The following is a 25,555-nucleotide window of genomic DNA, read 5'->3' as shown; positions in this document are numbered from 1 at the left end:
ACATCTCTTATGCAGTCAATAAATTGTCTCAATTTATGCATGTCCCGACTGATGAACATTGGAAAGCGGTTAAAAGAGTGCTACGATATCTCAAAGAAACTACAAGTTCAGGACTTCGCATCGTTCGCAACTCTGACTCCAATTTGTATATGTATGCTGATGCGGACTAGGCTACCGATCCGGATGATAGAATCTCTACATCAAGTTACATTCTTTTATTCGGACCAAATCCAGTCAGTTGGTCATCAAAAAAACAACGTGCAGTAGCTCGCTCATCCACCGAGGCACAATACAAATCCATTGCCAATGCACTTGCAAAGCTCACTTGGGTGTGAAACTTACTTTATGAGTTACATGTAACCATTTTGAAGACGCCAACAATCTACTGTGACAATGTTGGAATGACTTATTTATCTCAGAACCTAGTGCTTCATACCGTATGAAACATGTTGCTGTTGATTTTGAATATGTCCATGACCATGTTCAAGATCATCGAGTCCATGTTAATCATACTCATATTTGTGATCAACTTGCTGATACATTCACCAAGCCACTGCGTAAATCAGCTTTTACTAGCTGTCGTTCCAAGTTAGGCATTGTTGCACCTTGCCTACCTTGAGGGGGTGTATTAACGATATCTGTAGGTTGTTAACTGCAGTAACTTCTAGTATATGTTTTGTTTACCTCTTGTTACTAGTTTGAATAAGTCTCCTACTATGTGGAGAACATTTAGGAGTAGTTATAGTTCCTATTATCTAGCATTAGTTAGTTGTAGATCATGTGCAGGTGGTGGCCTACATTTAGCATCAGTTGGTTGAAGATTATATATCTAATAGCTTGCTGACAGACTTAATAAAATTATCTTTTGACCTTCTCAGCTTAATATTTATAATCATAAGAATCAAAATTAAAATTAATTTATATATAGAAGAAAAGTAAAAAGAAAAACCATTGGTGTGAACAAATGAAAGAGAGATAGAAAACCCACTCTTTCATAACAACATTACAAACAATGCTTTTATAGATATATAAAGATATTTCTAGACTAATACCTTATAAATGATTTCACACCCAATATGACCTTAATAACAAAAAAAAAAAAAGGCATGCCTAGTTAGGCTAAGGTGTAACAACTTGAATGAGGTTAACACATAAGGCTATAGTTAATACTCATATCAACAGATAATCAAGTCACACAACACAATAAATCTAGCCAATGCAATGCAATAAGATGATGAAATGATGTGGTTGAATCAAGGTCATCGCAGAACCTATAGACCACCTTGCCAACCTTTAACTTCCCGAAAAAGACCAAAGGGGGACTCACAATCCATACTACAATCTAAAAATCTCAGTATCTCATCAACTTGTCACCGATCTCGTGGTCAATGATAAATGTAAGGTGTCTCATTTTTTTAAAAAAAGAAATAGCTTTTCTCCACTTTCTCATATTTCGATGAACAATGATATGTCAAATGAGGATGAATGCATCATAACACATACAACACAAATGCATAATCAATTCATCGAAGATGTTTAATCTCTAACCGACGCTCGGAATTAAAAATGTTGACAAAAGTCAACTATACTAATAATTCTCACCTCAAAAGGGACAAAATCACAAAAAACACATCCGATCGCATCGGAGACCACACCTACCATTCCCACAACACAAACTAAGCATGATAACGCTATGGGAAAGGGCAAAATGGTCATTTCCTAATTAAAACATAAGAAATAGGACACTATATGAGCCTATAGCCATTTTGGATCGGCAGGTCAAAAAGATTAGGAAAAAAATATTGTTTAAGTGAAGGTGCAGTGGAAGCAATGCTTAGTTGGTGAGGCAACTTGGTAGACAAAGTCTGATATACAACATATCCTAAATTTATTTAGGCTCCAAGTGCTTTCTTTTGCTTTATGATCGAGGATTAGCATGGTTTTTAGTGGTGGATAATGTAATAACCCGGTTGATCATTTTTAGAAATTTTTGTAAAATTATAATTTTATCCCTCCCGATATCAGCCCCGAGTCTTTTCTGAATGAGTTTTGAAAGTTGGTTTCGAACTTTGTGTGTAAATTGTGAATATTGTAAGTTCTTGGGCTTTTAAAGGGTAAAGTGATTAAATTTGATTTTTAGTATATTTTGTAGTTTCTAGTGTCTCAGACTCGGAATATGGAAATTGGTCAAAGAGAGTTGTGGTTTTCATATTCAGAGTCTTTTTTGAGGATTGGGGGTTGAAAATTTGTGAAATTTTAACCTTTGGATTGTCTTTAGTCAACATTCGGGGTTCAAATATTTAGATCAGAATTGTGAGAGTTCCATTGGATTTGAGGGATGATTTTAGGCCTAAATGAGGTCTTGGTTGAGTTTTCAGAGGTTCCGAGCTTGATTTAATCTTTTAAGGCATTATGTTCTTTTTCTTGAGACTCCCACGGGTTTTAGGTCAAGGATACCTTAGATTCATGATTCGATGGTTCCATTGAGTTTGGAATGCCCAGTTTAAGTGGATTGCATATGTGATTTGTATGTACGGGGTTTTGAGTGAATCCCAAGGGTCCTTTTGGTGACTTTGAGTTGGTTGAATTTTGCTATTTTCTTCTCTACCCCGATTTCATGAAGTGTCATTGCTTTCAGAACCTTTGCGATAGAGAGAGTTGGCTCGCATCCGCAAAGGGGTAGGTAGTCTTACCAACACATTCACAATGAACTGTTTGTGATCGCGACCTTCACGTTAGCGAGGACTGGTTTACGAAAGCGAAGGCCAGGTTTTCTGGGGTTCACTTTTGCGAACCAGAGATGGATTTTGCTATATCAAAGACCCTTTTGGGCTTGTCATTTCGGGGATTTACCCTCATTTTGAATTTTGGAGAACCCCTGGAGGCGATTTGAAATGGTTTCTTGTGCTAAATCATTAGGGTAAGCCTTTGTGATCCTAAAACTTCAATTCCCTTTGATCATTTATTAATTTTAAGATTAAAACTTGGTCTTTTGATTGACAAAGGACAAGGTTTTAGAAATTATATATTTCTTCTATAGTTAATATCTTATCCCATATTTGTATTTTTATATTTTTTGCCTTATATGTGATCATGCTTCCTTCATTATTAAATCCCGCTACTACTATTGGTGTTTTAATTTTTCCCATTTATCTTCCGGTAAATAATTGTATTTACATATATTAGCTTCTGCTCTCGTATCTATCATTGGTGTATAATATCTGTTGTAGTTCTACAATAAAATTGTGATTGTGAACTGCTTTTAATTCCTTCTTTGAAATAGTTTTCACCAATGAGTTCCAAATTCATTGGGTAACATTTTGAAGTAAAGATTATTTTATTCAAATCTCAATTTTGGAATTGGGGTTTTGAGTTGTTTTGACCCATTTTCTAAAAGGGAAAAGGGTAAAAAATACCCTTCTACTTTGTTTTATTAGCTGACTATACCTCTACCGTTAAAATAAAGTTAGGCATACCCTTGCCATCACTAATTTCACCATTTATACCCCTCAATTGACGGAAATCACCAAGTTAGCTCAAATTAACCTGAATTTTCAAAAAAGACTCATTCCTCATTTGAAACCCAATGCCCCATAGTATACACCGTATAACTCATTCCCCTTTAACCCATTATTTCAAATTTTCCTTATTACTTATTCCCCTTTACCCATTAACTTCTACTAAATTGTTCTTCATTTCCCTTACCCATTTAATGTGACTGATTGGATTAAGCTACACCCTGGTGATTGATATCCCTTAACTTAATCTTAATGGACAAGAGGGAACTGATGCATTCATTGCTTTTCATCCAAGTACTTCTTGGAAACATCTTGATAACCTCTTTACTGATTATTATTTAGAAGATTCTCAAGTTTCTGAAGTATCAAGGGATTATAGAGAGCTTTTTGTTGACTTTGTTAAAGCTGGATTGTTTAAGAAAAAGGGTCATGGGGTTATGTATTTATTCTATTTTATTATGTTTTTGCTTTTCTTGACTTTCTATGCTGTAATTTTTAGTGATAATATCTTGATTCATAAGCTTTTTGGAGCATTGTTGGGGTTAAGTTGGATGCAGATTTCTTACTTGGGTCGTGATTTTGGTCATTATTTGATTATGACAAATAAGAGGTTCAATAAAATGATACAAATTATGTCAGAGAAACGTCTTTCTGGGATTCACATTACTTGGTCGAAATGGACTCATAATGCTCATTATGTGGCTTGTAATAGCTTGGATTATGATCTTGATCTTCAACACTTGCTAGTTTTCGCAGTATCTTCAAGTTTGTTTAAGTCATTGAATTCTACCTTCTATAGAAGACAGTTAACGTTTTATCCCCTAGAAAAATTCTCTGTGAGCTATCAACATTTTACGTTTTATCCAATCTTTTGTGTTTCCAGGATGAATTTGTTTGTACAGACTTTGTTGTTGTTGTTCTCTAGAAGGAAAGTGCCTGATAGACTTTTGAACATATTGGGAAATGAAGAACAAACGTGAAGACGTTATTGGGTAAAGGGGTAAAGGGGAATGGGTTATATAAAAAAATTGAAAGAATGGGTAAAAGGGGAATGGGTTATACGGGTTATAATATGGGGCTTGGGTTTAAAATGGGTAATGGGCCTTTCTTTTTAAATTCGGGTTAATTTGAATAATTGGGATTTCCGTCAATTGAGGGTATAAATGGTGAAATTAATGACAATGAGGGTATATATTACTTTGTTTTAACTGTAGGGGTATAATCAACTAATAAATCAAAATTGAGCAGTATTTTCGACCCTTTTGTCCCTTTTAAAATGTATTATTTGGGTGTTGTTATTTCTAGAAACTTATTGTGATTACTTGATTGAACTAGATTGTGTGGCATTGTACATTTTTCAGAAAGGGAACACTCGAGTCTTGGATTGACTTTTTATTGAATTGAGGCAAGTGATCTTCTAAGCCCTATAAAACTTGTAGAATCTTGTACTTCCGTTCATTTTGTATTGATTGATGAAACGCCTTGATTGCATGGTTGTGCACTTGAATTACTTGATCTCATATCTCTTTCTTATGGTGTAAAATTACTCATTTGCATCGATTGTTGTGTACCGTGATGAGACATGTGATGATTATGCGGAAGAAAAATTGTTCTGACAAGTGATATTATATAAAACCGAAGGAAAATGGTTCCGTCTAGTGATATTGTATCGAAGGAAAATGTTTTTGGAAAGTGATATTGTGCCAAAGGAAAATGGTTTACTTGATACTTGTTGGTTGTTGAACTTTGACTGTTAAATTGCAATTGTTAAGCCTTGTGATTTGTGTATTTTAAAACTGTTCGGTTTGACTGATTTCTGTGCAGGTTGTAGTTTGAGGAAGTTCAGTTGGATGAACGGAGTACTCATATTCTAGCTTAATTTTGCTTTTTTAGTAGGTTTCTTGATGAGTACTGTGTTTTTTGGTACTCCCTCCTTGCTTCTACGCTTGTGTATGTTCTACAGATCCATGTGATTGCTTTTCTTCTATTTTTGAGGCTTTCGAAAGACATCTAGAGGCAGCTGCTTGTAATCCCAAAAGACCCTCTTGATCCTTGTTTTGTGCTTTGTTCTATTCTAGAGACAAATACATTGAGACTTCTACTTATATTTCAATTCCGTATAATAGCATGTACACATCACAATAAGGTTTTGGGGTTGTAACACCTTAGACATCAGTCAGATTTTAGTTTTGGGTCACATTCAAACGACCATAACTTTTGGCGCATAAAGAGTTAGGTGGCCCATGAGGTATCAAATCAAAGGTCTTTGAGTCCTCTTTCTAGCACCACCGAGTTTGCCAAACTCCGAGCTCGGATGAAAGAGTTATGCTCATTTGAGTACAACCTCACTAATTTAGGCATTTCAACAGTTTTAAGAAGGGGTATTTTGGTCTTTTCCTTACCCTCACTTAGCCTAAGCATTTTTCTCACCAAAATAGGGGTCTAATCTGATTGAGATCAGTTTTCATTCAGTCTTAAATGTCTAGAAAGATAGGGCAATGTTCAAGAGGAGAAAAGAGAAGGTTTCAAGAGTTCATCAAGAAATTTGGGGAAATCGCCAAGAACTAGTTCTTTCGAGGTATGTAAACTTTCATAGTGTTTGGTTTGTTTACCCTCACACCAATCATGTAAAATCTTACCCATGAATTCATTCTTGAAGTTAATTTATTGAGTTCTTGAGAACTTTCTTTAGTTTTAGTTGACAATGGAGGTCTTTGAGTTCTTGAGGCGAGGGTTTTGTCAATGAGTGGAGTCAGTTGATAGATTTTGTGTGGGTTTCATTAAAAATGTTCTGGGTTTATGGAATTTCGTGAAATTGGACCATGGGATTGCATTGGGTATGAATTGAATCGATTTTGGGAGAGGAAGAAAAGATCGGACAAAAATATGTGCCTAGGACCGCATCGCGGAGGCGTTTTTAAATTTCAGTCTTCAGATAGTTACCCCCCTCTCAGCATCGTGGAGAGGATACATAGTCCTCTGTTTCAAAATTTATTTCGCGACCAAAAAATAAATCCTCCTCCACGTCGTGCCACTGCTTTTAAGTTTGTGTCATTGCTCTCTTCTTATTACTAACTACCTAAGACTTCATTAGTCATTGAGATATCCTATATCCTAATCATAGCTCTTAAATTCACATTCCACTTTCAAGTAAAATTAAGAGGAAAGTTTCAAGAAAGTTCTTTTGAGTCATTTCACTTTCTATATATGAAAATATATATACTTGTCTCCTTCCCTATATATAGACCCCAAATCTGTCTTCTTTTCCCATAGGATTATTTGTGAGTGATTTAAGATTTTAGATTAGAAAAATAAAGAGAAAAAGATGAGTGGAACAAATGGTTGTCTTGTAAAGTGTTCTTCATTCCCTGTTCTGGATCAATGAGTTTACTTTTACAATTTTAATTCATTTTTCTTAGAATTTCTCATATAAGTTATAAGCTTATTGTCTTCACCTGTCCTCATGAGTCAATTTTTTAATATATGAAATCAACAATTTCGATTTACTTAATGTTGAGCACTCTATTATATTTTGTGCCCTCCAAATGTCATGGGGTGTAATATGTTAGAATGAGATAATTTTTCTCCAATGGTCTTTTTCAAGCGATCGTTTAAATTATGTCTTTGGTTAGCCAAGTGGACATATTTTTCTCCAATGGCCTTTACTAGGGTCCTATTATCCCCCCCCCCCCCCCCCCCCAAAAAAAAAAAAAACAAATTTAAAATGGAATTAATACACCACAAATGCTGCCATGTCATAGAGAGTTTGCACCATCTCTCGAAGGCAAATGATGAGAGTACAAATTGGACACATGTCATTTTTCGATTGGTAACTTTATAATTAGTTAGTACACATATTTATTGATTTTAAAACTTATATATGCTTAATTATTTTTATTTTTTTCTTTGTTAAATATTTATTTAATTTCTTTCTCACTTTACACTATTTTTAATTAATTAATTATCTTTTCGCTTTTAATTATTTTTTTTAAAAAATGTGTATTATTTTTTAAAAATAATTTTAAAGTGTCCTTTAATTTTAAGGTTTTAATTTTTTTTTATGTTTTATGTGATTTTCTTCACCGAAAGAACTTTTAATGCTAAACTTCAAATAATTTTCAAATTCAAATGGAGTAGAAAATCAAGAGGTTTTAATCTCCAGAAACCAAAAATACAACATTGGTTCTAGTTAGCGTGAAGTTTTTATAATTTTTAAATAATTTAGACTTAATATTCCTGGCGAAGTTTTATATTCTTCAAACCAAATGCACATTCAAATATATTTGGTGAAGTTTTTATAATCTTCAAATAAAAGGAGTAGAAAATCACAAGATTTTAGTCTCCATAAATCACACACAATCAAATATCACATGGTGTGGAAAACTACAAAAAAATATTAGTCTCCAAATAGAATAAAAATATATTCTGAGATCATCACATAAAGAACATCTATCCTAACATTTATGAAATAAATCTCATAACTTATAAAGGTGAAAATGAAATAAACAATGAAAATAAAGATAGAACTCAATTTTTACTCCCATTGAATCATATCTATCTGATAGTAATAATGATGTCATGCAAGTCACTTTTCTTATTGTTGAACGCCACTTCGGTCTTTACCCATGATCGATTTATTTGGATTAAAATCGTAGAAAGATGCTTACATTATTGGATGTAACACACACAAAAGCATCTCTCAACCCAATTTTACCACAATGGAGAATAAAACAATTAAGCCAATAACAAATTATTTAACTTAATCATCTTTAATTTGATCAAGGTTATAGACAGAAACAATACTAAACTACTGTGTAGCATCAAGTGTAAGATTCCTTCATCATGTAATTACTTGTACATAATAGAATCATATAAATACCACAACAACGACGTTTACGATATGTCGTGCCCCAATCCAAAAATCTGTCCAAAAAAAATTATAAGAACACAAGCTCCTATTTCCATGATATATTTCCCTCAATCAAAAGAACAAAAAAAAAAATCCAAAAATATAATAATTTCCTTAAAATTGTAGTTCAACCTATATTACTAAGATACTTATAACAATAACTTTGAAGAACATGGTAAGAAACAACAAAGTCTAAAGAATACTTTAAAAACTAGAAACTTAAAACTAGCAAAGAAAGTAGAATCTAAAACATATTAGAAATATTATAAAAAATATATTTTCTCACAGAAGAATATTGAGCCCGCATAGTGTGTCCTTCAGGAAATTATTTCCCTCAAGTACCCGAGGTTAATGAAATATATCCTCCCATAATATAACGATCTTACTCACTAGTGTCAATGAACCACTCAACAATAGTAAAGTATACTTATAATACTAGTACTAGTACTAGATTTAATAGAAGAAGAAGAAGTCCAAAAATTCGTTGTCAAAAAATAAGAGGAAACCTATTATAAATAGAGAACAAAGAGTAGTGTGAACAAGTTTTTATTGTGCCTTATCGAAAAGGTCACAACCCTTTGGGAAAAGTCAAGAGTCATAACCCTTCGTAAAAGTCACAATCTTACGAAAAAGTCACAACTTTTCATAAAAGTCACAATTGTTCAGAAATGTCACAACTCTTCATAAAAGCCACAACTTTTCGTAAAAATCACAATTCTTCATAAAAGTCACAACTCTTTATAAAAGTCATAACTCTTTATTTTTTATGTACTCCTTTTAAAACCCAACCGTCACAAAAATTGTTGCTTTATATAGATGAAAATATATATATATATATATATATATACTTGTTTCCTTCCCTATGTATAGACCCCAAATCAGTCTTCTTCTCCCATAGATTTATTTGTGACTGATTTAAGATTTTAGATAAGAAAAAAAGAAGAGATAACAATGTGTGGAACTGATGGTTGTCTTGTCAAGTGTTCTTCATTCCCTTGTGCAACTCCAGAAAATGACACAAGGGACACTTCCCCCACTATTGTTCCTAATAAATGAATTTTCTTGTACAATTTTAATCGATTTTTCTTAGAATTTTCGTATAAGTTATAAGTTTATTGTCTTTATCTGTCCTCATGAGTAAATATTTTATAGATGAAATTATCAATTTTGATTTACTCAATGTTGAGCGCTCTATTGTATTTTGTGCCCTCAAAATGTCATGGAGTGTAATGTGTCATAATGAGATAATTTTTCTGCAATGGCCTTTTTCAAGCTAGCATTTAAATTATGTATTTGGCGAGCCATGTGGACTAAATTTATTTACAAAAAAATATTCATCTACCTACTTTTAGAAAAGAATTTAACCATTGAGATAAAGGGGGGGACAAAATTTATAGAGTGACCTTAGAAATGATCAGATGGTGCAAATCATTGTGTCCTTATAGAATCCTTCCCTAATGAACTAGCTAGCTTTTGAGATTGATTAAATCTGTCTCAAGATTAGTTCCATTTTGTTACAATTTGTTGAAATGCTCAATTCTTTGTTGGAATACTAATTTGGGATTTCATTTTTGTGTGTGTAGTGGTGATCCAACAATGTATGAGTCAAATTGGAGAAAACTGGGGCACAAGTGTGACATAACTTTCAATGGTGATGATTCATTGAGTTATTTTGCTAATGGTAAGAGCTTGTGTTGGTTCTTGGAGTCAAAACTAGAGGAACAAATTAAGAAGCTGCACAATGTAGTTGGAAATGCAATTGTGGATGATCATTATATTCTTGTTGGCACTGGATCAAGCCAGCTTGTGCAGGCTGCCCTTTATGCTCTTTCTCCATCTGATCAACTTGAACTAATCAGTGTAGTTTCAGCTACACCTTTTTATTCGGTACACGTTTATACGATATATTTTTATTTAAATTGTAAAGGATATGCTATGCTCAATTAAATTAGCAGTCTGAAGTTATGGTTCTTGGTACATGTTAGATCCATTAAATATAACATTCTTTTTTCCTTTGCTGGATTTTAGATTCAAAATTTTAGGAGTCACAATCAACTTCAGTAATCACTAGGTCTCACCCTTAAATACAAAACATGAATCATAGTTCTTGGAACACATCATGTGACTTAATAAGTCAAATTTAAAAGTGACATTTTTTGATCAATTATTAATATTTTTGTCTTTTTGCAGGCATATCCTAATGTGACTGGTTTTGTGAGGTCAGGACTACACAAATGGGCAGGAGATGCAAGAGCTTTTGAGAAATATGGACCTTATATTGAGTTGATTACATCTCCAAGTAATCATGATGGGATTATTAGAGAGCCTGTAGTTAATGGAGATCAAGGAAAATTAATCTACGATTTAGCTTAATATTGGTCACAGTATACTGCTATTACCTTACCTGCTAACATGATGTTATGCTCTTTACTATTTCCAAATGCACTGGCCATGCTGGTTCAAGAATTGGGTAAGTTTTTCAAACATTAATTTCAACTGAAATCACAATCACAAAATTAGAACATATTTCAATTTATCACTTATTATAATTTTATTTGCATGTAGTTCGACACATGTAAATGACATAGAGGTGGCAAGGAAGATGAAAAAGTTCATGTAGATTAGTACAATTGGTGTATCAAAAGAAGCTCAACTTAGAGCTGCTAAAATTCTTGAAGTGGTCTCTAATAGCTGTTTGGATTTCACATTGGAAAATTTCTTTGAATATAGTTAGTCTCTTATGACTGACAGATGGCAGAGGTTAAGACAAGTTGTTATGGACAATGACCATTTTGTCATCTAAAATTACCCTCATCTATATTGCCTCTTTACCAAAGACTTGTGTGAATTACACCCTGGTAATCACCAAAATATTACAACGTAAGATTTTCATTTTATTTTATTTAAAAAATAATGTAACCTCATATACTTGAAATTTCTTTAATTTTTAAACTATATTATCGATATATATTAGAAAAAGTTTTCTTTCTTTTGAATTTGAAATTCATATTGTTTTTTTGAAACAACTTTTGCATGGCTAATTTGCAATGGGTGTGAAGAAGAGGATTGTGAGAAGCTTCTTAAAGAACACAAGATTCAAACAAGGAGTGGAAGAAGATTTGGAAGTGATTCAAGAAATGTTAGGATAAGTATGCTGAGTAGAGATGAAGACTTCAATATTTTTCTGAAGAGGCTTATGGTTATTCAAGGATCTGCAAATCGAACATAAGACATTTATGCATGAAATATTACTTAGAGACATTATATGTGTTGAAGAGTAGAATAATTTACCTTATTGATAGAACTTCATTGATTAATGCCAAAAAGTGAATTGTTCTTTTGATTTTTGTGATATTAGATGCGAAATGTCTAGTCTTCAATTAACTGAAGTGTTTGTTAAAGTATGTTATATTTGAATTACTTTTAGAATTGTATTACTGTCAAATATGAAGTAACAATACATACTCAACATAATATATTGATAATTAAGTAATGTATCTAATTAAAGATTACATGTATTTAATCCGATATCGTAAGAATCAAAATCAAAATTAATTTATATATAGAAGAAAAGGAAAAAGAAAAACCATTGGTGTGAACAAATGAAAGAGAGACAAAAACCCCACTCTTTCATAACAACATTACAAACAATGATTTTATAGATATCGAAACATATTTCTAGACTAATACCTTATAAATGATTTCACACACAATATGACCTTAATAACAAAGAGAAAAAACTAAAGGCATGCATAGTCAGGCTAAGGTGTACCAACTTGAATTAGGTTAACACATAAGGCTATAGTTAATACTCATATCAACAGATAATCAAGTCACACAATACAATAAATCTAGCCAATGAAATGCAATAAGATGATGAAATGATGTGGTTGAATCAAGGTCATCGCAGAACCTATTGTATACCACCTTGCCAAGCTTTAACTTCCAGAAAAAGACCCATGGGGGACTCACAATTCATATTACAATCTCAAAATTTCAATATATCCCCAACTTGTCACCTATTTCGTGGTCAATGATAAATGTAAGGTGTCTCATTTTCTTTTTAAAATAAATAGCTTTTCTCCACTTTCTCATATTTTCATGAACAATGATATGCCAAATGAGGATAAATGCATCATAACACATACAACACAAATGTTAATCAATTCATCGAAGATTTTGAATCTCTAACCGATGCTCGGAATTAAAAATGTTGACCAACATCAACTATACTAATAATTGTCAACTCAAAAGGTCCAAAATCACCAAAAACATATCTTATCGCAGCGGAGACCACATCTACCATTCCCACAACACAAACTAAGCATGATAACACTATGGGGAAGGGCAAAATGGTCATTTCCTAATTAAAACATAATAAATAGGACACTACATGAGCCTATAGCCATTTTGGATAGGCAGGTCAAAAAGATTAGGAACAAAAATATTGTTTAAGTGAAGGTGCAGTCGAAGCACTATTTAGTTGGTGACGCGACTTGGTAGACAAAGTATGATATGCATGCTACATATCCTAAATTTATTTAGGCTCCAGGTACTTTCTTTTGCTTTATGATCGAGGATGAACATGGATTTTACTGGTGGATATTGTAATAACCCAGCTAGTAATTTTTAGAAATTTTTGTAAAATTATAATTTTATCCCTCCCGATATCAGCCCGGAGTCTTTTCTGAATGAGTTTTGAAAGTTGGTTTCGAACTTTGTGTGTGTAAGTTGTGAATATTGTAAGTTCTTGGGTTTTTAAAGGGTAAAGTGATTAAAAGTGATTTTTAGTATATTTTGTAGTTTCGTGTGTCTCAATCTCGGAATATGGAAATTGGTCTAAGAGAGTTGTGGGTTTCATATTCAAAGTCTTTTTTGATGATTGGGGGTTGAAAATTTGTGAAATTTTAACCTTTGGATTGACTCCGGTCAACATTCGGGGTTCGGATAATCGGATCAGAAGTGTGAGAGTTCCATTGGATTCAAGGGATAATTTTAGGCGTAAGTGAGGTCTTGGTTGAATTTTCAGAGGTTCCGAACTTGATTTAACCTTTTCCGGCGTTATGTTCTTTTTCTTGAGACTCTCACGAGTTTTAGGTCAAGGATACCTCAGATTCATGTTTCGATGGTTCCATTGAGTTTGGAATGCCGAGTTTAATTGGATTGCATATGTGATTTGTATGTACGGGGTTTTGAGTAAATCCCAAGGGTCCTTTTAGTGATTTTGAGCTGGTTGAATTTCGCTATTTTCTTCTATGCCCCACTTTCACCAAGGGTCATCGCTTTCACAACCTTCGTGATAGAGAGAGTTGGCTCGCATCCGTGTAGGGGAAGGTTGTCTTACTAACACATTCACAATGAACTATTTGTGATCGCGACCTTCACGTTAGCGGGGACTGGTTCGCGAAAGCGAACGCCAGGTTTTCTGGGGTTCACTTTTGCGAACCAAAGATGGCTTTTGCGATACCGAAGACCCTTTTGGGCTTGTCATTTTGGGGATTTACCCCCATTTTGAATTTCGAAGAACCGTTGAAGGTGATTTTAAAGTGATTTATTGTGCTAAATCATTAAGGTAAGCCTTTGTGACCCTAAAACTTCAATTACCTTTTATCATTAGTAAATTTTAAGATCAAAACTTGGTCTTTTGATTGACAAATGACAAGGTTTTAGAAGAACTTGAGTTCTAAAATAAATGGTGATTGTTAACTGCTTTTAATACCTTTTTCGAAATAGTTTTCACCAATGAGTTCCAAATTCATTGGGTAACATTTTGAAGTAAAGATTATTTGATTCAAACCTCAATTTTGGAATCGGGGTTTTGAGTTGTTTTGGCCCATTTTTTTAAAAGGGAAAAGGGTCAAAAATACCTTTCAACTTTGTTTTATTAGTTGACTTAAAATAAATTTAGTCATACCCTCGCCGTCACTAATTTAACCATTTATACCCCTCAATTGATGAAAATCCCCAAGTTAACTCAAATTAACCTAAATTTTTTAAAAAAACTCATTCGTCATGTTAATGCCAATGCCCCATAGTATACACCGTATAACTCATTCCCCTTTTACCCATTATTTCAAATTTTCCATATTACTCATTCCCCTTTACCAATTAACTTCTACTAAATTGTTCTTCATTTCCCTTACCCATTTAATGTGACTGATTGGATTAAGCAACACCCTGGTGGGGATATCCCTTTACTTAATCTTAATGGACAAGAGGCAACTGATGCATTCATTGCTTTTCATCCAGGTACTTCTTGGAAACATCTTGATAACCACTTTACTGGTTATTATTTAGAAGATTCTCAGGTATCAAGGGATTATAGAAAGGTTTGTGTTGACTTTGCTAAAGTTGGATTGTTTAAGAAAAAGGGTCATGGGGTTATGTATTTATTCTGTTTTATTGAGTTTTTGCTCTTCTTGACTTTATATGCTATAATTTGTAGAAATAATATCTTGATTCATATGCTTTTTGGAGCATTGTCGGGATTAACTTGGATACAGATTTCTTACTTGGGTCGTGATTTTGGTCATTAGTTGATTATGACAAATAAGGGGTTTAATAAAATTATACAGATTATGTCAGAGAAATGTCTTTCTGGGATTCACATTACTTGGTGGAAAGGAGTCATAATGCTCATTATGTGGCTTGTAATAGCTTGGATTATGATCCTGATCTTCAACATTACTCATAATACATTACATTCTTTTTCCATTGATTTATAATGATTTGAGTTGAGTTAAGGTGAGTATGTCTTCCTTTTCTATCAATTTAACTATATTTACTTTTGTTTCAATTTTCCCCTTAAATGCTCCAACATTCAATGTAGTGATGTCATTCGACCTGCATCTTTTCATGATGAAAATACAGGTGGTCAGGGTTATCAACATACGTTTCGTTGATCCCATTGCATTCCAGATTGCTTTGGTGAGCCTCCTTGCTTTCTGGAGGGATTCACATTATGGTTTTTTTCTTGTTAGGTTGTCGGGGGTCTTTTCCGAACATCCATCGTATTATTTAGAGCCTTAACAAACAGTAGTAGTTATCGAGTCTTTTTCCCATTTCCCTTGTTGGTGTTTTAAAGTCATGGAGTTGAATAGTTATGTTTATTTGAGTATTTAGGACAATTTCAGTTAAACTACTTTATTAATGAGATCTCGTGTGTTAATAACTAAATTTGAGTTGCTATGTTTCTAATTAAGTCTTCCACTGAGTATTGAGCCACGCCAAGGGTTTGCTTGGGGACCAACGATGGTTCTCGAGTGCCAGTCATGTCTAAGGTGTAGGGTCGAGGCGTGACAAACTTGGTATTAGAGCACAGAGTTCAAGAGTCCTTAGGTGTCTATGAAGCCATGTCTTTGGATTCCTTGTTATCGGTGTGAAGCGCTTCATCTATAATTAAGAGGCTACAACATTTAAGAAACATTTCACTTCTTCTTACCATTTTTCGTGCGATAGAGTTCAACTCTATAAAAGTTTCTTCTAATCTGTGCTTGCGTGTATATTTTCATTTCATGCCTCCAAAAAGAGTTGTTCGAGGATGTCCTACAAGGAGAAATATTGAGCCTTAAGATCAAGATGTACCCAATGCACCAGAAGTGCAACCCCCTCAAGGTTAAGTCACAAATGTTGAGTTCCAGGATGCTATAAGGATGTTGACTCAAGTTGTGGCCAATCAAGCCGGTCAACAAAGAGTGGTTCGTCAGGATGTGGCTGATACATCCAGGATCTATGAGTTCTTGAGAATGAATCCTCCATAATTCACAGGGTGAAATGTCACTGAGGATTTGGAGAACTTTGTGGATTTTGAAGTGATGCAGATTGTTGATGTTGAGTGTGTAGAGTTAGCTGCATACTAACTCAAGGGTGTTTCAATGATTTGGTATGATCAGTGGAAGAAGAGGAGGGTTGAAGGAGCACCACTTTTTAGTTGGGCGGTGTTTGAAAGTGCCTTCTTGGGGCGCTTCTTTCCCCGCTAACTAAGGTAAGCGAAGTTAAGAAAATTGCTGAATCTTAAACATGAATCCATGAGTGCGAATGAATACAACCTCAAGTTCACTCAGTTATCCCGTTATGCTCCAGATATGGTGGCTGATATGAGAAGCATGATGAGTGTATTTATGTGTGGACTATCCCTCTTGTCAATAAAAGAGGGTAATAGTGTTATGCTGAGAGGGGAAATGGATAGAGAAAGGCTTATGATCCATGTGCAACATGTTGAGGAAGATCGGCTAAAAGATAGGGAAGAGTTCCGTAACAAGAAGGCTAAGACAACAACTAATGAGTGTGGACAACAAATGATCGGGAATGTGAATTTTTCATCGTCCAACAAAGGCAACTGGGCCTCCACCATTATCTGCTAGTTCAACTTCACCAAAGAACATAGGTGAGTTCAAGAATCAGACTTCACAAAACTTCAGGGAATGACCTACTTAATCTTAGGGTAGTGTGGCACAAAGGGCAAACTTGACTCCTACATGTGCTAAGAGTGGTAGAAACCACACAAGAGAGTGGCATGATGTATCTAATGTTTGCTTCAAGTGTGGTCAGACATGTCACTTCGTGAGAGAGTTCCCTAATAACAGGCAGGGTAATGGTAATGGGGGAAATTTACCGCAATCTTCTTTAGTGGCTCCGGAAGATAGAGCTGCACCTAGAGGAGCTACTCGGCGGAGGAGTAAATCGTGTGTATGCTATCAGCAGACGACAAAAGAAGGAGAATTCTCCAAATATTGTCACTAGTATGATCAAAATCTTTACTTTTGATGTGTATGCATTACTTGATCTAGGTGCGAGTCTAAATTTTGTGACTCTATATATTGCTATGAGGTTTGATATTCTTCCCGAATGACTTCTTGAGCGCTTCATTGTTTCTACACCTGTTGGTGAGTATATTCTAACTGAGAGAGTTTATCGTGATTGTGTCATCTCTGTCAATCACAAAGACACAATGGCTGACTTAGTTGAGCTAGACATGGTGGAATTTAATGTTATTCTGGGTATGGACTGGCTTCATGGTTGTTATGCCTTAGTTAATTGTAGAACTGGAGTTGTCAAGTTTTTGTTTCCTAATGAGCGTGTTATAGAGTGGAGGAGTAGTTCAGCAGTGCCTAAGGGTCGTTTCATTTCGTACCATATGGCTAGAAAGCTAGTCTTTAAGGGGGGCATCTATCACTTAGTCCGAGTTAATGACTCTAGTGTTGAGACACCACCTATTTAGTCGGTTCAAGTTGTGAGTGAGTTTCCAGAGGTCTTTCTAGATGATGTTGACTGAGTCCGACCTAAGAGGGAAACAGACTTCCGTATAGACATTCTTCCTGATACTTGACCTATCTCTATTCCGCCATATAGAATAGCTCTAGCTGAGTTAAAAGAACAGTTGAAAGATCTACTTGATAAAGGTTTTATTCGACCTAATGTCTCACGTTTAGGCTCATCGGTCTTATTTGTGAGGAAGAAATATGCTTCTGTTAGGATGTGTATTGATTAGCACCAATTGAACAAGATCACTATAAAGAATTAATATCCTATTCCCAGAATGGATGATCTTTTCGACCAACTTCAGGGTGCCACTTGATTTTCTAAGATAGACCTTAGATCTGGCTATCATTAGATGAGAGTAAGGGAAACTCACATCCCTAAGACAACATTCAGGATCGTTATGATCATTATGAGTTTCTTGTTATGTCTTTTTGTTTGACTAATGCTCCTACAACTTTCATGGACCTTACGAACAGAGTGTTTAAGCCATATTTTGACATGTTTGTTATCGTGTTTATTGATGACATTATGATCTATTCGAGGAGTGAGAAGGATCATGTTATTCATCTCAGGGTAGTCCTCCAAACTCTAAAAGATAAGGAGTTGAATGACAAATTTTCAAAGTGTGAGTTTTATCTTGAGTGTGTGGCGTTCTTAGGCCACAATGTTTCTGGTGAAGGGATTCGAGTTGACAGTGAGAAGATTGAAATAGTGCAGAACTGGCCTAGACCCACATCTCTAACTGATATAAAGAGCTTCTTGGGATTGGCTGGTTATTATAGATGGTTTGTCGAGGGTTTTTAATCCCTATTGACAAAGTGGACTCAAAAGACAATAAAGTTTCAACGGCCTGAAGCTTGTGAGAAAAGCTTTCAGGAATTGAAAACCCAGTTAACTACTGCCCAGTGTTGACCTTACCAAAGGGTACACAAGGCTTTGTTGTGTATTGTGATGCATCCAGAGTTGGGCTTCGTTGTGTTTTGATGCAGAATGGTAAGGTTATAGCCTATGCCTCTAGACAACTTAAGGTTCACGAGAAGAATTACCCAACTTATGATCTCGAGTTTGCTGTTGTAGTATTTGCTTTGAAAATATGGTGTCACTATCTCTATGGTGTTCATGTGGTTGTGTTCACCGATCACAAGAGTGTTCAGTATGTTTTCAGCTAGAAAGAGCTTAATCTCAGACAAATGAGGTGGCTAGAGTTACTCAAAGACTACGACATGAGTATCCTTGTAACACCACGAATCCGAAAGAGGGTAAATAGCACTTTTGAAAAGCTGTAGTTGCCAACCCACGAGGGCCACCCACGGCCCATAGATTGGACCACAGACCATAGGTGTGGTCCATGGATGGCACTGCCTAAGTAAGTCACGAAGGCCAGAACCACGGCTTGACCAATAGACCATTGGTCAGACCACGATCCGTGGTTAGGGGCACGCAATTCGATGGCCGAAATTCACTTTCTGACCTCAGTCGACGGGTGTGCAGGATGGACCGTTGGTTTGACCACGGTCCATCGACTAGGGTCCGTGGGTCGTGATCTAGCAGTTATGTTCAGGGGTAGTTGGGTTTTTTCCTAATTAATTTATCTCTATACTACGTTGTTTTACCCTTCAATAGGACCTTTATATAAGTATTTTAACCCTAAATTTCCCAATAGAAATCATTCTCTCAAACTGATTTCACGTACCAGGATACTTCATCCAATACTAAGTGGCAACGATCGTGAGTAGTATTATAGCCCAACTAAGTGAGTTGGGGTCGAGTCCCAAGGGAGTGGTTTGTAATTGAGAATCAATAGGCAAGTAAGAATATTCTGTAGTCAATCATAGCTAAAAACATTTACGAAGAAAAACATCATTCAAGTTTGGGGTGACACAAATGTCAAATATCAAAGGGGGATTTGTATTCAATTATCAACTAAAACAACAAATAACACAAAAATACGAATATGGAGATGGGATTCTTGGGATGTGATTGGATTATGGACCAAGGTAAACAACCAGGTAATTGAAATTAATAGTAAACAACTGCAAATCAGTGAATAAGCTAGACTTTAGTAGGGATAAACCTTTCTCTCGAACAATTTACCTCGAATCAAATTGGTTTCTCTCGAACACCAATAAGCAACAATGGAGCACAACCTTCGCTTTAGTCCATTCACTCTCTCAAGCTGAATGTGTGGAAAAAGGTTTAGGATTTACTCTCTCTAGCTGAACCCATCACAACCCAATAGCCATGTACCATCGATTCAGTAATTTTGGTTTTAAAACCTCTCTCTCGAGCAAGCCAAAAATACGAAGTTAAGATTGTACTTGCAACTACAACCCATTAAATTCAACCACGATTACTGAACGAAATCACTTTTAAACAAAAAATAAACTATTAATTAACAATACCCATCAGCTAAATCCACCCATAAAAATGTAAAAATCGTTACCAAGTTGTGTTTCCATCAACTTGGTAGGATTGATATTGTCTTACAAAGGTCTAATATGAAGAATATTCAACAACCACTTCCAATTTCTTAGAAATGGAAATCTTCAAATCTTCAAAGCTAAGGAAATATTATCCTTCAAGGCTTGGCACTCTGTAATATTAGGCCAGACCCTGGCCGTTCGGCGACTCAATGGGTTAGGCGATCCTAAGGCCTTCTTTCCTTCGTTCTTTCGGCTACCTTGTTCCTTTTTTTCCCAATAGTGTCCATGCTTTGTCCCTTAGTAAAATACCTAAAATTCAAGGATTTACATTAGTTATTGGCACAAAATATGCATTTGAGGACACTAAATCTATTCAAATAAAGCCCTAAATGAAAAATATAGCCCTAAATGAGTCCAAATTGTGGACTCATCAACACCCCCAACTTTAACTTTTACTTGTCCTAAAGTTTAACTCAAGTTCAGCAGTTCAAAAAGGATGTCTCAAACAGTGCAACACAAGATTCAATCATGAATGCACACAAAAAGACTCAACTTATTCATGCAAGGATCAATTGTGCACTCAAAGCGTCAAGTTGTGACTCACCAATATCTAAGAATCTCGACCTCACAATACTTGCTTCAAATGCAAGTTCAAGCTCAACAAGGTCCTCAAATGCCCTCACACAAAGAACGATTCCATATTCACACAAAATGGTTCAACAATTTAAAATTACGGAATCAAATGCAACGCTAACACTCACAAAGATGAACACACTGTATGACTTCACCCATAGGTTTACCCGTATTTTCCAATCAACACTTGCTTCAGTTCACTCAAGATCAAAAAGGTCTTTTCAAGGCTTGTAACTGGACTGAGTGCAAATGTATGGTCATTTAGGCTTAATGGCTATAGTCCTCATGAAATGTGGTGTGAGCAAAACTTTCTATCCTTTTCTTCCTCAGTTTTATTCGTGCTCACAAGGCATCCCATTAATCACTTTCCATGGATTGTTGGAAACCCATTTCTTTTTGCATTTTCACACTTTATTCCACAAATTTTTCTTTTTCATTTCTTTTTCATTCTTTTCTTCTTTTTTCTCTCTTTTTTTTATGTGGAGGGTTTCCATTTTTTTCAACACATGGGCAAAAGAGACTTCTTTGCATTTTCTTGATTCACCTTTTCTTGTTACCACACCCCCAACTTAGGCTTTTGGCCTGAGTTGGCTATTCAAACAAACCAGAAATCATGAGGATTATGGGTATTGGATCAAGAAGGGTCACAATGTCATCAAGTTTCTTCCAAGTAAAGGTGAAGGCTCAAGGGGTGCTCAAGCGGTGTTCACGCACTCACAAGGTAGGCCACAAAAGAGGTATAATATCAAATTGTTTCACACTTTTCAAAGTTGCCTAAGATAATGTCAAGAGATTGCCTCACTTAGTCAACTGGACCAACGGGGCAAATTCTAGGTGACATCACACATGGTTCATGGTAAGCTGATGACACAAGGAATTGACACCAAAGTCAAACAAGACTCCACACTTTTGCTAGTGTGCAATATTCATCACAAGAGACTCAATTCGATACTTGTCTAGTCACAACGAGATGCAAAGAGTTCACATATTTTCTATGCAACTTCATTCGGCCTCATCGTAGTTGCATATTCATTTTTGTTCGATTATGAGCACTATTCAAGTCATCGATATTGATCAAAACCGATACTCAAATTTGCAAAACAACATCCACATTCAACACAAACAAGAGGTAGCAACATTTTTCGAAAGGGTAGAAGATCATTTACAATTAAAAACACGGAGCCACAAGCTCAAACATTCCACAAAAAGAAGTGTAAAAACACAATTATGGCTCAAAATCCCAAATATATAAAAAAACCAAGAAGTCATATAATATCACACAAAAGGAGGGCCTTACCCCACTACAAATAAAATCATTTGTCCTCAAATGCAAACAAAAATATCCAAAAGTTAAAATAAAGTAAGACAGAGAGGGAGGTAAAGAGGGGATCCAGTCTACATAGTCGCTCCATCTGTCTGGGCATCAATGCCCGGTGCATCAGTCTGGAGTTGGGCATCAGTTCCCTGAGTCACCTCAGAAGGAACAGCAGTACCAAACCCTCTAGGATCTACCACAGACGTCTTGGTCAGCGATGACTAGATTACCGACTGTATAATCGTCTCCTTAATAGCCGGAAAGTCTCAATATATTCTCTCATCTCGTATCTGTATCTGCTTCTCGTTGCTCCCAGCATCTGACTCATTAACTGCTACCTCATCCCTATGTACATCTTCGGTGGTAGCCGGAGGAATCTCTGAAGTCTCAGGAGCGTCCAAATTATCTGCAGCTTCCAGTAATGAAGTTAAGTCAGTAGACTTCATATAGTCTACGTCCTTCCTCAAGTCTGCTACCTCAGCTTTCAAAGCCGTAACCTTAGAGGTCTCAACCTACCTTCTCTCACAAGCCTCGACTCTCCTGGTGAGAGTGTCAATGGAAGTCTAAATGGAGGTCAGTGCAGCTAAAATGGCAGCCTTAATCATAAAAGGGTCATCTGTCTCAAGTCTGGTAGCCCTCACGTCAGCTGAATGGGCTAGATACCCCATCTTCAGGATCATAACAGGAGTAATATTGGTCTGCTGGAGGAAGAGGATGTGCCTGGAGCATGTGAAGAAGTGGTAGGGTCAGAAGTACCTGAAGGCCCAGACGCCGAAGTAGCATTAGAGGCCTCTGCAGGTATCGAATCAACATCAACCTCCGGAGAAGTATTTGACAGAGCTGCTCTCCTCCTACCAGCTTCATCACGAGTGTACTCAGCCTCAATATGCCGGATGTTCGCGGAGGAGGAAGGTGTCACCTCAATGTCTCTCATGTCTTCCCACGGCACTCCACCACGTCGACATAACTCAGTGATCAGGACCGAGAATGGCAAGGAAATCTGCCTCTGCTTGTCCCTCATGTCCATCTCATTCTCAATGATAAGGCCTAGGTCATTGCGCCTCTTGGAGATAACAGACCCTAGGCATGCTGCCTTAGGATGATGGAGGACAGACTCATTCTGGGATGTCATAATGGTGCTGTTGATTAAGCCAAACAACAACCGGGCAGCAACACTCAAGTCCCTCTTCTCAATAGGGGCTCCTGCCTCGATCCACGTTAGGGTGGTATCGGAAATCAAAGGTGCCAGCCATCCCTTCAAATCATCTAAGGACTTAGCAATAGACAATCCATCATAAAGGTACATAGAATGCAAAGCTTTACCTAGTACAATGTTTATGTACTCACTATTGCACCAAACCTCCTTTCCCCGTACCATGACAGACTTCACCGGTCTGAACTCGCTCGCCTTTTAATTTCTTTTTGAGACCAAATCACCGTAGATTGTATAGAAATCCTGGACCTATGAAGGAATGTAAGGACCTCGGGGACTGGTTAACTGATCAAACAAATGGTAATGGAGGGTGTCCCTCACATCGGAGTACTTGCCTTTCGGGACTTCTGTCGAGAGCAACTTCTCCTCTATGATGTTTCGTAAACCATCACCTTTTAACCGGTTCAGAAGCCTGGAAGGAGGAATGAAAAGTGGTATGGGGGTCACAGGAGGTGCCTGAGCTGGCGTTGAGTCTGCTGGTGTGGAAACAGGAGGGACTCTAGCTGAGTCAGGTTGAGATCTCGCTCAGATTTCATTCCGCTGGGACTGTAAAGGCTGGTCATCCTCAGGCTCAGATAAAGCAGCCTGGGAACCAGTAGTCACCATATCGGATATGGGCCTCTTGCTCTTGCCTTTGTCACCTGGGAGAGGCTTTTGTTTTCCCTTCTTTGGAGGATTTGATCCCCCTTCATCTGTAGTGATACCTCGTACTCTTTTCCGGGGTGGCATGCCTCTATTTGTCCTCACCATATCTACAAAGCATCAAGAAAAAGTTTAAAATAGCTCAATCAAATTCACAGAAAAATAGTTGCAGACAAACTCGCAGATCCTGTCGGCGAGTCGCCGAATCACTTTGGCGAGCTAGATCGGGCTCGTCAAAAGGATTGCCTCTAAAGTTTTGGCAAGTCGGCGATGGGAAAGGACTTTAGGTGAATATCTGAAAGCTTTTGGCGAGCAAAGATTATCCCGCCGAAAGTTACAATGCAAAAAGGCTACAGGGGTGCAGACAAAAGGCAATCAAGAAGTCTTTCAGCGAGTCGCCGAGTCCCCTCGGTGACGTCAGGCTTCTCGCCGAAAGTTATAGATCCCAACAACACATTAAGCATGAAATTAAAGGTGAGATGGGGAACTTCAGCGAACCGCCAAGTAGTTTGGCGAGCTCGACCCAGCTCGCCAAAAGACCCAACGTGCCTACTTTCAACCCAACTTCTTGAATTCAACCCTGCAACCCCCGAAAACCAAATCAAAGCATGCACTAGTCAAAACAAAACAAGACCCATAAAACGCATTACCTCGGGATATTCAGGCTTCTCCCGATTTTACCAAATTTAGCCAATTGACGACTTTTCCCCTTAAGAATGACGTCAATGGTTCTATCATCGGGTAAATTACGTGGTTAGGCACAAATACGGGCTACTCCGACTTCACCCAACTAAACCAAACAACATGCAAGCACAACCCCCACAAAATTTAACCAATTTTATGGCACAAAATTTATGGGAATTCAACATTATAAACAATACAGGCAATATTATCAAATTAAAGCAGACATTCAAACATTCTATTCCTATCAGAGAGGCCCAATATACTTCAACAAGATAATATTAGTGCAAATGAGTAGAAAATGCCAAAAGTAAACTCAGGGTTCGGAAAACCAACCTTCAGTGCTGATAAAAATAAGATTGAAATGCTAGGCGGCAATGTAATCCAACTCCGAGCAACAATCAACAACTCAAATACAGTAAAAATGAAAGAAATATAGAAAATACTAAGCGGCTGTGAGTTTGTGAAGTTCGGAAGTGAGGGAAAATGAAGGGTTTGAAAGTTTAAACCTTTGGCCTTTTAAAAACCATCCAATTCCCGCCCAATCGGTGACATTAGTCGTGCCCGCCAAACCACTCGGCGACTCGCCAAGTGGTGACTTAACTCGCCGAATCTTATAGGACCTTCAGTTAATTTGGGAGTCCAAACAACAGACTAGATCGTGATTACCGACCTAGTCGGCGATTCGCCAAGAATTTCCTAGGCTCACCGAGTTTTTCAGACTCCACTTTAAAGATGTCTTGAGTCCAATGTCGGTCTAATTCGGGATCGCTGACCTCTTCCACGATTCACCGACTGGAGCTTTGGCTTGCCAACTTACACTTTTCAACCACTTTCCACACTTTGACCTGCACATTCAACACATCATTATTTCTAACACAAACAAAAAGCGGTAAAACCTAGGGTTGCCTCCCAAGAAGAGCCTTAGTTAACGTTGTGGCACGACGCAACTCCTCATTA

At 36.6% G+C, this 25,555-nt stretch overlaps 2 pseudogenes; both read left to right on the top strand.

Annotated features, from left to right (window-relative positions):
* The first annotated feature begins 3,711 nt into the window (after positions 1 to 3,711).
* On the top strand, positions 3,712 to 4,498 carry LOC102587022 (delta(8)-fatty-acid desaturase-like; annotated as a pseudogene).
* A 56-nt stretch (positions 4,499 to 4,554) lies between these two features.
* LOC102586677 (L-tryptophan--pyruvate aminotransferase 1-like) lies at positions 4,555 to 11,230 on the top strand (annotated as a pseudogene).
* The last annotated feature ends 14,325 nt before the right edge of the window (positions 11,231 to 25,555 follow it).

Source organism: Solanum tuberosum, unplaced genomic scaffold, assembly GCF_000226075.1.
Source record: "Solanum tuberosum cultivar DM 1-3 516 R44 unplaced genomic scaffold, SolTub_3.0 scf00405, whole genome shotgun sequence".
NCBI classification, from domain to species: Eukaryota; Viridiplantae; Streptophyta; class Magnoliopsida; order Solanales; family Solanaceae; genus Solanum; species Solanum tuberosum.
The sequence above is the reverse complement of the archived record's forward strand: the minus strand, read 5'-3'. Positions and strand labels throughout refer to the sequence as shown.